This window comes from Nelusetta ayraudi, unplaced genomic scaffold (assembly GCF_046127955.1).
Source record: "Nelusetta ayraudi isolate G7.1 ecotype Tasmania unplaced genomic scaffold, CSIRO-AGI_Nayr_v1 ptg000202l, whole genome shotgun sequence".
NCBI classification, from domain to species: domain Eukaryota; kingdom Metazoa; phylum Chordata; class Actinopteri; order Tetraodontiformes; family Monacanthidae; genus Nelusetta; species Nelusetta ayraudi.
The window spans coordinates 38,647-52,785 of NW_027466251.1; positions in this window are offsets into that span (position 1 = coordinate 38,647).

A 14,139-nucleotide genomic window follows, 5' to 3' on the forward strand; every position below is an offset into this window, starting at 1 on the left:
GTTTAAAAGGTCGAGAGGTCAGGGGTTATGGGAGATGAGGACCCGAGGGAGCGTCCATAAAACACTGGCGACACTTTCAGCCCTCGTTTGTCATGCCGGAGCTCGATACGCTCGCTCATCCATCTTGGTTAGGAGAGTCTCGTCCTCAAATAGACACCTGACGTCATAATCCCGCACGGCGGCCGCGGCCTGGTGTGTGTGTGTGTGTGTGTGTGTGTTTATTTTTAAAGCCTTTATTTTTTGACGCCTAACGTGGAAACAGCACTAAGGTTGGCGCAACGAGGCAAAATTCTGCTCAAACTTCCACTGTGTTTTTATATATTTATATATGTATATATGTGTATATATGACGTTTAGACACACTATCAAATGCAATGTTTTTTCTTGAATTTTAGTTTATTTCTACACTGCAGATAGATACTGAACACATCAAATATATGAGTAAGATATATGTAATTATGCAGCAAAGAAAAACACATTCAATAACTAAATAACTAAATAAATATGCTTTTCATGGCTATTTTGAAGAATTTCAATATAAAATGTGCTTGAGTTATTTTACACTTTTGTGTGTGTTCGTACGTAGTTTGATGCCTTCAGTGTGATGCCTTCAATAGTCATGAGAATGAAAGAAAAGACATGCTAGTGTATATTTAATACATATTTCACGACAACGTCGCTCAGGCCTCTTTTTCAAAGTCGAGGAGTCGAGCTTCTTTCTTATTTGCCGGTGAGGAAAGAAACAATCCGGTCGGTGGACGAGGAAACAAATGAGATTCTCTTACATTAGCCGGCGGCGTAATCACATTCCCCGCGTCGTCTCGTCGCAGCTTTGCCGCGTTCCACTGCAAATTTGAGACAGAAAGTGGGGACTAGCGCTGACCCTTCGCCGCGGCCCGGCAGCGGAGGGGCCCGGCTCTGCTAGCGGGTGGACTAGCGACGCTTGGCTCGCCCCCCTCCACCCCCCCAACCGGCTCCGCGTCTCATTCGGTGCGTCTGCAAACAACATTACAGGTGGAAACGCTCGAGGAGCCGTCTCGCGAGCATTTTAATCCCATTTGTGTCCGCGGCCATTTGCAGCCGCGCGCAGGCAGCATCGCCGGCTGCACTCATGAGATGAGGCGGGGACGCCAAATGGATGCGACGTTTCCAAGGACTCGGGGGGTTGGAACACAAAAGGGAAATGTCATCGCCGGGAGATCTGCATCCGGCGGTGGGGTGGGTGGGTGTGGGGGGGGGGAGCAGAGCGCTCTGCCCTTAAAATGTTGTGCGCCTGGTGGCGGCAGGCTGATTCAATAAGCAAGCGCACGTGGGAATCACATATTGAATTAAGAGGCCTCTTCAGCGGGAGGTGTAAGAAAAGACATGCAGAGACGACGGACGGACGGACTGAAAAAAAACTTGAAGGAATTACGTCAAAAAGCCTGAAATGAAAAAACGAGGACATGGACATTTATTCATTTGGGCGGGGCGGTGGTGGTGGTGGTGGTGGAGGAGGTGGTGGAGGAGGAGGAGGTGGCGGTGGGGGTTTGGAGATGCTCAGAGTCACTTCATGCTTCTTAAATCAAAGAAAAATCCTAAAAATGACTTTTTGCTTTGAGGTGATTTTAACGCAAAAAACCCCCAAAAGTTCCAAACGCTTTGTGACATTCAAATGAGTTATTTGAAACTCTGCCCTCGTCCCGTCTCCAGCGCTGACTGCTTCTTTTTTTTTGTTAAATCGAAATGATCAATAAACCCAAAGGACTCACCAATATCAAAACAATAAAGCACCAAAAAAAAAAGAAAAAAAAAAAAGAATCTGAATCCAACTGACAGCTTTTACTTCTGCGCTTCACGGCCCGGCAGAATTTAAACTTATTGAACCAGGCAGGAAGACGTGCCGCCGCGCCGAGTGCTGCTGGTAGCTAGATACTGCCCTCTAGTGGGCGTCATAGCAGCAGCAGCAGCAGCGACGCTCGATTACTGAAAGTGCGTGTGCGTGTGTGTGTGTGTGTGTGTGTGTGGTCTTCAGTCAGACTGGTCAGGTGAGGTTGGTCACCTTCCTACTCAGGCCTTCGTGTTTCATGGTTTGAAACAAAATCAGAAAAAAAAAAAAAAAAGAAGCCCAGCAGGTGGCTGACCTCTGACCTCTGACCTCTGACCCAGAGCAGTGAGATAGCTATCTGATCCACTATTGAGAGTGGATGTGTAAAGACCAAAAGTCCTGGGAAAATGACCCTTTGTGATGTCACAAAGTGCGCTGATCCCTCCCTCAGGATCAGTGCACAGACGAGTGTCAGCTCAAAGTTTCCTCGTCTTTTTGGGCGGCGGCGGTTGTTTTGGCCCCTCCCAATCATGTGAATAAAGCCTTTAGCGAGAGCGGCTAACACTTAGCATCCGGAAGGCAGCAAACAGGCGGCTAAATTGAGCGTTTTCGGTTTTCCGGGAGGATGAAAATGAATGAAAGTTGTCCAACTTTAAGAACGCAGCAAAGCGAAGAACCAAACGACCTGCAACAGCATCTTAAATTCTGATCAGACTTTCACTCTTTCTGCGTCCCTCCCTCTCGCTCTAGCAACCGCCGCTTCCCACGGCAGCCAATCGCGGCCCTCCGCCGGCTTTTAGCATTCTGCTCCTCGGTCACGTCCAATTAGTTGTCCCCAAAAACACTCTCTCTCATTAGGCCGGCCATAATCCACTCATCGGACCTTGATTCGGCAAATAAATCACGGCCAGTGTTTTTTCACTCCTCCTCCCCCCCCCACCCCCGTTCCCCCCTCCCTTGCTGTCTTTTAAACCGAACCCCCTCCCCTCCCCACCCTCAGCCTCGTTAACCCTGTCCCGAGTTTCTACGGCGACAGTCTCCGCCGGGCCTCCTCATTGGACATGGCAGCCTGCAATTTGCATGCCCGGCCATTTCTCTTCATCATTGGGCCTCTTTCTCGCTCCCCCCCCCCCTTCTCCCACCCTCCTCCTCCTCCTCCTCCTCCTCCTCCACCACCCCATCCCACATGCTAGAAGAATAGAGAATAACTCAGCAACTGACGGCAGACGGCATGCACGTCCTTGTCCTACAAGGTTACGAATCCATTTCATCTGTGCGAGGAAGGGGGAGTGAATTAAAATAAATGATGGCTGGACATTTATTGCATTGCGGGGGTGAAGGAGGGATTCGGGAGGAGAGGCGCAAGGCAAGTCGCGGAGGCGGGTGGTGGTGTGGAGGGGTGGGACTCGACGTCTGGTACCATGCGGACCGGGCAGATGAGCTTGATAGTGACTGGCGGAGGAGGGAGGGGGGGGGGGGAAGGGAGAGGAGGAGGAGGAGGAGGAGGAGGGAATAGTCTGAGTCCGACTCGAATGGTTTCTGCGATTCACTTGGAGACTCTGCTCGGATCAGTCGTCTACTGTCACCAGCAAGAGGGCTGCACTGTCGCCAAATCATCTAAAAACTGCACTGGTACATGTTAAACAAAAACACATTAAACTTTAAACTGTTAATTTTTTTTTTTTTTTATGTGTGGGTTGGATAATTGTGGCCCTGAAATAAACTGGCAACTTGTCCAGGGAGTCACTCTGCCTTCACCCTATGACAACTGGGAGAGGCTCCAGCAGACCCCCGAAACCCTGAGCTCGGGAAGAAGAAGTATGATGGATGGATGGATGGATGGATGGGTTGGATAATCCCATGACAGGAAGCTCGCTTTACTCAGATTTCAACCACTGAATTCTCGCTCATCTGTCTTGACAAACTCCGGTGAGAAATGCCCAAACCAGGGGTCACCAACACGATGACCCCTGGCGTGCACCAGGTAGCAAGGAACCAAGGGCCGCATGGGTCGCCCGTGAACTATCTCACCGGCTGAAATCTCTTTTTTTTAAGAGCCGAAGAGTAGAGAAGGTGAAGAGGACAACTGCTAGCCTAGCAGCTAGCAGCTAGCAGCTAGCAGCTAGCAGCTAGCAGCTGCAGTTTAATCCGACCTGGATTACGTCAAACAAAAAGAATGATAAGTCTTTCTTATTGGAACGACAAGCATGTGTTTACTTGGGGCTCAGTTCAATGCGCAGCGAGCCGTGCGCCTTGTTTCAAAATCCGCCACTGTGACGTCGTAACTGGACTGAAATAAACACAGGCTATCTATTTTTTTTTTTTTTTGTAGGTGTCACAAGAGAACCGCTGAGCATCGCGCAGCAAAAAAAAAAAAAAAAAAATGCTCCTCGTTTCTGTCGCCGTGTTCCAGAAATACATCTGTTGGACCCAGAGGATCCCGCAACTGAGTGTCTTGGTTTTTATTTATTTATTTCCTCCCCAGTTGACCACAAAGCTATCAATACGTCTGCCTCCTGACACCGACCCGTCCCTCTCTCAGGACACGCAGGGGCCTGGCGCTGAATGCTGACGACTGCTCGCTGTGTGAGTCTCCGCTGGACCTCGTCCAGGGATGCTCCATTGTAATACAGTTACAGTTATTTTTAGACGAGCTGACGCAGATATAAATATTTATAGTTGTTTCGCGGGTCAGGGGTCCCCACGAAGGGCCGGCTGGAGCTGACTGGAGCGTCGGACTGTGGTATTAATTCCAGATATTTGTTTTCACAGTGGACATCGGCGGCCCATGAAATAACTAAAAAGCAGCGACGATCACAACGTCTATGGAGGTCCAGAAAACCTCTCAGGCATATTTAGCCCTCTGTTTACAGCCGCTCTCAGGATTCCCACATCTTCCTATAAAAGCCTCCTGTGAAGAATAAATTGCCGCGTTGTCGGACCTTCAGCAAAAGTAACAACGCCACCGAGGGTTGTGTTCTCACAAACCTGTCGAGACTGGGGGGGGGGGGGGGGCGGGGGGAAAAAATCGTCGGCTCCCTTTGTGATGTCACAGAGGGGCGATTAAACCAGAGCCAGTCAGTTTGCCATCTCTGTGACTTTCCCAAAAGATCCGAGAGACACAGACGGCTGTTCCGTTAGGAAAACAACATGAATCTTGAGTCGTGCGGGTCTCCGTGCATTAACAGAACGCTGATCGACTTCTGTGAGTTACCCAAACGAACGTCATGTGGCGTCTGATTTTTCAGACAGACTTTCCCCGTTTCCACCACCGCCGCACCGCAGTCTGGATCAGCCGCGCTCGACATTTCTGGCCCCTGAAGTTCAATCCCAAATCGAGATGTTTGTGCGCTGGAAATTAAAACACGCGTCATTTTACTCCACTTTCTCTCCCCCCCTTCTTGCCTCTTCTTGCTGGCCGACCCAGTTGAACCCACCGCTGGGGTGAGTGTGTAGAGGGAGGAAGGGTGGTGGGGGGGGGGGAGGGGGAGAATCCAGGCTGCGAGGAAACAAAGAAGTGCTGAGGAAGCTGTAAACGGCGAGCGGCGCACTAACATTTTCCTGCCCACCCCCCCCCCCCCCGCACCCGAATTGGGGCAGACGGAGGGAATACGGTTGTTACTGCCACTGCACACTGAGCGTAACGCCGAGTCTAAATATAGGTTACGTAACAAAGCGCTCCGGCCACAGACGCGCTGGTGTTCAGAAACACGGTGAGTCACGGCGACGGGACTCGACGCTCCTATTTATAGGACAGAAGCACCTTTCAAGACTGAGGAATGGTCTCCGGATAAACTGGCACACAGTCGTATTAGAAAAAAAGAAAAAAAAGAAAGGGTCCACAGTGCTACAATGAAGTGCACTTTTAGCTACAGTATGGAGTCGTATTGATTTACACTTGATGTTGTCGTGCTCAAATCTGCTTTTAAAGCTGAGCAAGTCAATCAATCAATCAATCAATCAATCAATCAGTTGAGAAATCTCGCTCGTCTTTTTTTTTTTTTTTTTTAAATCTACGAGTTCCAATGAAGAGTTTTTCGGCTGATCAGTCTTGGAATTCCACCACGGATCAGCTTCCTTCCAGAAGAAGACAAAGGGGGAATAGAGGAAGTGACCACAGCCACCAAGCAACTTCCCGCTTGCCCCAGGCAGCGGCAGTTTCATCATTTCAGACCTGGGTGGCATCTAGACATTTGAAAAAGAGCAAATTTAAAACAGTTTTGAGAAAAGCAGGAAGTGAGTGTTCCTTTGGGATTCCAAAAAGGAAAGAACTCTGAGGAAGGCGAAGAGGAGACACCGGGATGCCTGAATGCCGCTTCACTGGGATGGAGTCTGCAGTGGCAGCGGTTTAATCGGGATTTAAGAAGAAGAAAGAAGAAGAAATCAAAAGAGACTTTCCTTGGCACGAAAGATGAGTTTCCTTCATGAACTTTCCACAGATCGACCAGCGGAGGAGCTGCTGTGACCTTCTACTCCTCCGGCCAGTCAGCTGAGGTCACACAAATAACCGAGCTGCCTAAAGCGCCTGTCATCATCCCTCATCAGCATCCTGGTGGTAGTGGAGGAGGAGGAGGAGGAGGAGGAAGGTCCGCATACATCCAGCGGCCTCATGCGTGACAGCAAGGCTTTATGGGATGGCGGTGGCAGCAGAGCCCCACCCTGCTTCACCTTGACCCCCCCGTCCCCCCAGTCCCACCTCCTCCTCCTCCTCCTCCTCCTCCTCCTCCTCCTCCTCCACTCAGGCTCCTCCGGCCTGACCTCGTCCTCCCGCGGGCCTCCGGCCTCGTCGCTGACGGTTGAGTTATCACCATAATTACCCAGGAGGCATTGCAGGGGGCCCGCCGCCACCGCCACCGCCACCGTCGCCCGTGTTTAACAGAATATTTTGGTGTTTTATCGACTTTAGCTCGGCGGGTCGCAGGGCGGCGGGATGATAAGAAAATCACTCAAGTGGAAAATGAAGAGGAGCGCTTTTTTTTTTTCCTCTCCGGCGGCGGGAAAACCAGGAAGAGGATGAAATATGTGGTTGATGCAGCAGTGGCCGGTCGCACGTGAGCCGTATATCGTCCCGGACAAGCGGGTAAATATGCTCATATATTAAAGAGGCGTCGGAACGGAAGGACTTGGGTGAAGAAGAAGGAGAAGGAGAAGAAGAACGAGGTCATAAAAAGTGAATCAGATTTGAGTTGCTTTGTGTCAACAGCAAATATTTCATTTTTCCAAAGGAGAAAGTTGGATGTATGTTTTATATACTTTTGCTCACGAGCTGGTTCAGACTGAGGCCAATTTGACTTTTGCTTCATGTTGTTTTATTTTGCTCCCACTCATTTGGAGGAAGAACTCGCGGGGACCTCGATCGTGTCTTTTAGAAATTTCACCCACTTGAATTTCGAGCCGGTCGGTGTAGAATCAAACAAAATAGAAACAGCGGTTTCCTGTCACTCATCGCAAACACAGAGGTCGTAAAGAGGTGCGGCGTCAAAACAGTGAAAATCAACTCAAAGTGAAGCAGTTGTCAAAGGAAAAAAAAAAACCTATTTTTTTGGGGGGAGAAAATAAAACTGTAAGTTCACTTTGCAGGCCGCGTGTGCAGAATGTGCTGCGTGTGAAAAAAAGCTCTTTACAGTGTCTGATAAGCCAGGAGGTCATGCATATTCAGAGAATTAGAGAGAAAAGTGCAGCTCTCACATGCACGCGCACATACAAACACACACACACACACACACACACACACTGGCCCAGGGCCAACGACGCACGGTGAGACCAAGATTGCGAACAATAAGCCGAGACTCCACTCAGACTGCGGAGCTCCGCTAGAAAACGCACACGTGCACGCTCCCTCGCTCACGCACGTCAGCGGCCCGTCAGAGCGCGGCCAAGATGGCACTTAGCCGCGTGCGCCCGTGTCTTATTATGCAGACCCATCTGTGTGGGGTCAGAGGTCGCGGCCGGGCCTGGCAGGGGCTACAGGTGAGCAGATGAGAACAGTGGGGGCTCGGTTTAATTTAGCTAAAGCGCTACAGGAAGCTGCGCGCTTAGCCCCCCCCCCCAACTGTACCTGGGAAGGACGAGTTGAACTTTTCACACCGCGGCTCAGACTCGCTTCGCTTCCAGTGGGCGGGAAAGTCGCAGGAGGAGAAGAAGAAGAAGAAGAAGAAGAAGAAGGATTTCTGAGTTCTGGTTTGTCCAAACCGAGACGCTCAAATCTGATCACACAACCAAACAGACACACACAGTGTGTGTGTGTGTGTGTGTGTGTGTGTGTGTATGTGAGAGAGAGCGAGAGAGAGAGAGAGAGACGGTGTGAAGAGAGAAAATCCCTAATCTGGCACGGAGCAGCTTCCTGTCTAGACTCTGCACTCTCCAGTGCGCGTGCACGCACGCACGCACGCACGCACGCACGCACGCACGCATGCACGCACGCGAACGCACGTACGTGCACGCTCTACGTCGCACGCCGTCGGGCTGCACCGGGGAGAGTGGGCTGAGAGGGGAGAGCAGCGGGCGCTGACCTCCGGGCCGCCCTCCACCCTGGCCTCCACCCGCCCCAGTCTGTCTGTTTTGACTGGACAAATCCCAGCGAAGCTCCTCTCTCTTGTCTCCGCCGGGACGCTCGGAGCGCCGTGCCAACGCCGGCCCGGGATTCCAAGAGCCAATTTCCTCATTATCCGACTCACAGAACTTACGGGAAGCGAGAGGTTGGAGGGGGTGTGGGGACGGTGGGATGGGCGGATGGCTGAAATTAATGGGGGAAAAAAATGTCCAAAAACGCCTGATGTGGGTTTTCTCTCCGAAGCTCCAATGCGAAGATGAGATCGACAGACGGACGGACCGACAGACGGACGGACGGACGGATTTTCCTGATTCTCTGATCGTCGCGAAAAAAAAAAAAAAAAAGTCCCAAGTTATGCAAAAGTCCAACAAGCAGTCTTTTCAAATCAGTCAGAGCAGCTGGAATGATGAAGGTCACTCAAAGTTTTCAGAATGGGGGATAAAATAAACAGTAAAAAAATAAATAAATAAATAAACCCTTTGTGACATCACAAAGGGAACCACCGTGTCACTGGCACCTGGCTCAGGTTAGTGGCAGCCCCTTTGGCCAGGTCTTTGTTGCACTCACTGCCTCTTTGTATTGTGTGTTCTTTTGGGTTTTTTTTTTGTATTTTTGGCAGTTAATCGTGCAAATCTGCTCCAAAAGTCTATAGTCATGTGTCACATGACCTGCACTGTGCCATCAGGTGATCAGCTGTTCAGCAGCAACGTCCTGTCGAGGTAAAAACTAGGTGTTTTTTTTTTTTTTTTTCCCGATGCTGCTTTCTGGGAACAGCAAAACAGCATTTTAATGCAGTGACGGCCAGAGCTGAGTCTGGGAATTTGGGAAAAAAGGAATAAAAACATCAAAAAGATGTGAACAATGTGACGTTACGGGCCACTTTAAAGCAGCTACTCAGCCTGGGAGTCACGGCCGAGGATGAAAGGCAGAGTGAAAACAGAAGAATTCCTGAAAGTTGGCCCCGTAACAGCCGGCTGAATCATTACTCACCGTTAATCACGTCATTAAAAAACACAACAAACACCTTTTCGGCTCAGACGCCGTCTGACTCACACTCGTCAAAAAACACAAAACGAGTGTGTTTAGCCGGCGCTCTGGCAGTATTTGTCTGGAGCGTGAATCAACAAGGCCTCGTCGCTACTTCATATTCATGCAGAGGCCCAATGACACCTCGTCCTCTGCCTCCTTGGGAAAGGAAAAAAAAAAAAAAAGGAAGGAAGGAAGAAAAAAAAAAAAAAGGCCTTAACTCAGCAGATCGGCACGACGCCGCAGAGCCAGATGCAAAGCGAACGGAACGGTCTTCACCTCTGTGACATCAGCTGCCGACGTCTTGTGGGAGCCAAAACCGTCAACCCAGAGAGTTTGGACGAGCGGCGCCAGTTTCAGGAGGATTAGAATTTAAATGTATCCTGAGTTTTGTTGTTTGATTCGAGCAAACATCCAAAGACAGCAGAAAAAAAAAAGAGTTTGGTTCTCCAACTGGATTTAAACTGAAATATATTCCATGTTATCAGCTGCAGTGGGATCTAACAGATGCTTGAGTCGACTCCTCAGTTGGATCTCAACCAGCCATGGGCAAACTATGGCCCGGGGGCCAAATGTGGCTTGTTATGGTTTCTATTCCGGCCGGCCGAAACTGAAGGAATTATATTAGTAGTAAGTAAATCATGAAATAGCTGCACTTCATCAATGTTTTATGAGTCATTTCAATCAAGAGCTAAATACGGTGTGGCTTTAAAGACAGGTACGCTTTTGTTCATTTTCAATAGACATTAAAGCACATGTTTTCTACATATCCTAACATATATATTCTTCTCCACTCCATCCGTCTGCTGCTGCTCCGGCCCCTCTGTCAAATTTTAGAACCTGTTGTGGCCCCACCAGTCAAACAGTTTGCCCAGCCCTGATCTAAACAAAACTTTAGTGACGTAGAGTTTCATTTAAAGTCCAGTATTGAGCTCTTCCATAAGCATGGTTGTCTTTTTAAAAACATTAAAAAAAAAATTTGTTGATCTTGAATCACAAGTTTCTATCAGCTTTGGCAGGTTGAGAAAAAAAAAGTTTTTTTTTTTTATTTGTGTCCTGAGAGGGAACAGGTGTTATTTCAAACACACAAGAACGGTCGTCAGCCTCGTTCAGCACCTGACTGGTGACGGACGACGGCTTAAATTTAGAAGCCATCAGCTAATTAGGTTGAACATGTTGTCAGTCCTGAAAAACTGGGACGCTTAAATTTTTACTGCAAAGTCTTGACAGCCAGTCTGCAGGTTTAGAGAAAAAAAAAAGAGAAAGAGAATGCCCTTGAAAATGAGTGCAGATGTTTCTGGAAAATAACCGCAGTGAGTACGAGGATGGAATTAAACTGGAACATTGCACTTATTCAATGATGCCGTTTGTGCAGACACTGGAAACACTGGGGGTGTTTCTGCTCTTCCATTTACAAATAAAGAAAGATTTATGGCTAAGCTTGGCTTTAAAGGCCCCCATGCGCAGCATCTAGTGCCATCTAGTGGTGAGAAAACATGCTGCAAACCAGTATAACGGCTGTATTTTGATACTCTACAAAACCAAAACACAATTTCTTACCTATGAGTGAAAGATAATCATGTTTTTGTAGTTTTCACTGCCACTGTGGTTGCGACTCCTGCACACAAACAACCTGCAAGCTCTGCAACAACCCAGACTTCCCCTCAACTGGGCCTCCACACGTTGAGATTATCGTTATTGAAAAAGCTTCCCCGGCTGACGAAACCAAACTCTGATCCATGGGACAGCATCTAAAAAAAAATAATCTTTTTTTAAGAGTGAAGAGTCGTCGAATCAAAAGGCCACAGGACCTTCGAACGAACGACTCGTCATCGTCGCGACCCAGATCTGCTGAGCATCAGACGGCGAGCGCAGTCCAGACACAACAACGTTCCACGTGATCTCACTCCCGGTTGTCATCATCATCATCATCCTCATCATCTTCGTCTAGCCGTCCAGCGTGACGTCCCGAGTGGCGAGAGCAGGCGGGCCAGCGGGCGGCGCTGACTAACCCAGATGGTGAACCCATCAAGTGAGTCACTCCAGTAGTGTCGGCCGTGACACGTTTGCGTCGGCCCGTCTCTGCTCTTTTTTTTCCGGGGGTCTCCCGCTATCGCCCCCACACCGCACCCCCCTTCTGAACAGACTCCCCGGCCCGATGACTCACCGCCGGCTCGTTAGGAGCAGAGACTTTAGCGAGTCTGTAGTGGGGAAACCTGGCAGCGGCGGCTGTGTTCAGAGTTTTTGTAGCGGGGGTAGGTGGGGGTTGAACTCGCGTCTCGCCAGCCCGTCTGTACGCATGCGGTCGGGACTCGCGGGTGAGTCTAGTCTGGAGAGAAACCCCAGAGGGCGACGTCACGGAGGGGGAAAGTGGAGGCTGGGAGGACGGAGGGGCCTCAGTAAACAACATGGTGGTGGTGGTGGTGGTGGTGGAGGCGGTGATGCACTGCAGCAGGGACTCCACCGCCGCCGTGCGGAGTGGAGTCAGCAGGATCTCCGCCGACATCACAGTTGGAAAAGCAGGCAGGAGAGGGGGGGAGGGGTGGGGGGGTTGGAAAAAAAAACAGAAACATTTTCCTGAGTACGGCGAGCCGAGCTGAGCCGAGCCACCGCCGCACTGCACGGCATGTGTTTTTGTTTTCATCATCTGCTCCGTAGCCGCATTCCTTTTCCGTGCGTCGCGCTAGACGGAGAGATTGCCGGGAGGTGACTCACCAGAACCTGAACCAGCGGTGAGGTCACCACTGGAGGACGCCGGCGAGAAGGTGAACTCTGACGCTCCCCGTGTCTGGGGCTCTCCGAGGCTCGGAATCCCCAGACGGGCCGCCGGGCCGGCTCGACGCCGAGATTCCATACAGCAGCAGCAGCAGCAGCAACAGTAGCGGTGCATCATGGGACGGTGTGCATGTTACAGGGCACAAGGCCTCCAGACAGGAAGTCTTTAACACTGACGAGTCACTGACCAGGTGATGGACGGAACACATTTGAAATGTGTATATATATATATACATGTTTCTATAATAATAATAATAAAAAAGCTAAACTAAGCAGTTTATTTATCACCACAAGTGACGTGATTTTTACTGAACTGCTAAAACACGCTGAACCTGTGACGCAAATCCAGGTTTTATTGTTTGTTACGCAGCATCACCTGCTGGTTTCATGGAGAACTGCCAACCGCAGGGAACGTGCCGCACACACACATACACACACACACACACACACACACACACACACACTTGGACGATGTCAGTGAATGTCAAAACGGTGAGATGGAGCACAAGCGGCGTCACCGAGCCAGAGGAACTACAGGAAGACAAAACAGGTCGAGGGATTTTTACAGAAGGGAAAAAGATTTAGGGATCAATTTGGATAAAAAAAACAAAAAAAAAAACAAAAAAAAAACACTTGGAATCTGGAGTCTGGTGCCGAATTCACTTCTCATTTTGTCTCATGGCGGAAAAAAAAACCCAACAAGCAAATTATTAAAATGAAAAGCAAGATTCAAAGAACATTAAAAAATTAAAGACATTTCTAATTACTGAAGATGTTCAAGTCATTTTTTTTTTTATATATATATACCGAGAGCCAACAAAAGTTCCTTTAAAAGAATTTCATCGAAATTGCACACGGAAGAAACATCCACTTGTGGCACAAAGGTCGAAAGATTCCCAGGAAAACGTCGGCAGTGACAGCAACAAGGCGCCTCAACATATGGCTCATGACTCAAAGCAAAAAATATTTACCAAGTATGGACATTGGATGAAATCATACGGGCTGTGTGCAAACTACTGGGCAATGCAAACATCGTAAAATGCCAGAACCCATGTTTGGACACGAGGGACCTCCGGTGGCAGGGGAGTGGGGGGGTGGGGGAGGAAAAGAGGGGGCGCCGGAGGGCCCGGAATAGAGTCGGAGAATTAATGTGGTCAGCAGAAAAATGACGTCTGAGGAGAAGCAGCTCGCAATGATCACTTCAATCAACTTCACGGGAGGTAAAGTTCACTTTCACACTGAGCTGGCGTTGGTTTTCGCCTTGGTCCGAGTGTGTTGGCTTGACAGATCACCTGTCAGACATCTGAATGTGAGGTTGTTTCAGTTCCGCCGTAGGACATCAACACCACTCAATTACTCCCCAAGTGTCAAGGGAAACAAAAAACCTATACAGCCCTGGAAAAAAGGAACATTTAGTCCTTGGTAAGCTGCGAGAGGTTTTTCATCTCCAAAACAGCTGATATCTACACACACTTTCTCAAAAAGTGCAGCAAAAACAAACAACAAAGTGTAAAAGGTGAAATTTTCTCATGGGGGGGGGGGGGGGCAGTGAGACCTCTCTGACATGTGTTACTGTTAGAAAACGTCAGACAAATGTATTTTCTATCTTTAATTGGCAAATTAAGCAACACTTGATAATGAAGGAAGGAGGTATGGCAGCAATGGAGTACTCCAAGCTACCACTAGAGGGTGCACAACCCTGCCAACCAACGCGCAGGACGCTGCATGGGGGAAATGACTTCGAGGAAAGAAAGAAAGAAAGAAAGAAAGAAAGACAGACAGACAGAAAGAAAGAAAGAACGCGTGAATCCAGTGCGTTCAGTAAAAACACTTGTTGAACTTGTTGTTGAATCTTGGTGGATGTAATGTCAGAGGAGCCCGTCTCACTCCTCGACCGCCAAACTTCAGCGATCGTGTCTGTGGCTCAAACTTTCCAACGTCACGACCAAAGGTTGGCGGCTGGTTAACAAAAAAAAAT